This window comes from Momordica charantia (assembly GCF_013281855.1).
Source record: "Momordica charantia cultivar OHB3-1 chromosome 9 unlocalized genomic scaffold, Mcharantia_2.0 BLBB01000009.1, whole genome shotgun sequence".
NCBI classification, from domain to species: domain Eukaryota; kingdom Viridiplantae; phylum Streptophyta; class Magnoliopsida; order Cucurbitales; family Cucurbitaceae; genus Momordica; species Momordica charantia.
In genome coordinates, this window is record NW_028275167.1 from 20,422,289 (window position 1) to 20,423,976 (window position 1,688).

Consider the following 1,688-nt stretch of genomic DNA (forward strand, 5'->3'; position numbering starts at 1 on the left):
AGATGCTTGAGAAAGAAATCCTTAGGAGAAGTTAAACTTGAGGTTGGGAAGTAGAAGGAAAAGCTAGAGTTGGGCAGAAGATAGCGTTTTCCAGAGGGTGAACAAACTTAGGCTGCTCTCATTTCTTTGCTCCGGCTGAAATACTTTAGTAGAATATGTATGTTTTAGCAGTTTTTATCAAAATGAAAGGTTGAGGCATAAGGCTAAATGTTTGAAGTATAGGTTTCTAAGTAAATTGCATGCTCTTACTTGGGAACAAGCAAGATTTTATGTTTGGGGGTGTGATAACTCTCCAAAAGAGAGTTATTCTAGTGTATATTTGGGTGTTTCTGTGCAAAGCATTGTCAAAGTGTGTCGGTTTTAGCTCTTAAGTATCATAGATAATATTAGAAAGTGAAGTTCGAGTTAAAAGTCCCAGGTCTTGAATGCTTTGGCTAAAAATTGCACTAAATTCTCTTATTTTTGACTTAAATGTACAGGTTTAGAAAAATAAGACAAAGCATGAAGAGAGTGCTAAGCCCTGAGAAGAGTGGATAGAGCATTTACAAGGCAGAGCAATCAAAAGCTGGGCGAAGCAATGTTGGAGCATGGATTTACTACGCAGTTAACAGCTGAGACACGGGAATTCACCATGCCCGTACAACCTACAGCTGGGTGCCCTAAAATTGGGACCCAATATAAAAGGGACAGTTAACCCTAGTCAACACATACAGGTCCCAGTAGAAACACACTTTTGAGAGTTGAAATGACAAGGAGGAGGAATTTCTCCATTTTCGGGGTGAGAGCTGACGACAGGAAGGATATTCGACTGCTACTTCGAGCTGTTATCTTCTTCCTCTGTTTTTATTATTTTTTCCTGAAATGGGTTGTCTTCTTCCTTTACCAATTGTATTTTCTTCCTTCTCAATGAACTAAACCCTATTTTGAGGGAGATTTACATGCTGTAGCTGATAAACAACTAAACCTCTAGCTAATTTCGTTCGTTTTTAAATAGAGTTGTAATTATATCTTAAATCTTACTTAACATTATTGGCCACTCATTTCTGTATGCTAGAGTCTCTATTGATCCAGGAGGGCTTACGGGTAGCTGACTTGCTTTGTTTGTGATTAGTTACTTTTTTCTTTTTTCTTGTACAACTGTAAGAGTTTGGATTGAATCTTTGTCTTTTGAAGGTAAGAACATTTAGCTCGTTAATTTAGCTCTGTTAAGCCATATATTTAATTGAAATTTTCAAAATAAAAAGGGAGAGAAGCTGGAGATTGGAAAAATAAAAAAAATTAAGATTGAAAATTTAAAAATGAAGAAAAGAGACAAAGACTAAATAAAATAAAATAAAATATTAAACTACAAAATATAATAACACTTAAACAATTTCCATTTAAAGAAGCACCAGTGGTCTAGTGGTAGAATAGTACCCTGCCACGGTACAGACCCGGGTTCGATTCCCGGCTGGTGCATGTTATTTTTTGTTTTTACTGTGTTTTGTTTATTACATATAAAGCAATTCAGTTAACAAAAAGTCGTTGTAGCATAGTGGTGAGTATTCCCGCCTGTCACGCGGGCGACCCGGGTTCGATCCCCGGCAACGGTGTTTCTTTTTCATTTTATATTTATCTACGTTTTCTCCTATATTGTTATTGTTATAACAATTATTTCGCTTAACATTTTCCTATGTTGTTATTATTAT

General features: G+C 36.0%; 1 non-coding gene across 1 annotated transcript; it reads left to right on the plus strand.

Annotated features, from left to right (window-relative positions):
- Nucleotides 1–1,387: 1,387 nt before the first annotated feature.
- TRNAG-GCC (transfer RNA glycine (anticodon GCC)) lies at nt 1,388–1,458 on the plus strand. The gene has a single exon. It is a non-coding gene; the product is annotated as a tRNA-Gly (tRNA).
- The last annotated feature ends 230 nt before the right edge of the window (nt 1,459–1,688 follow it).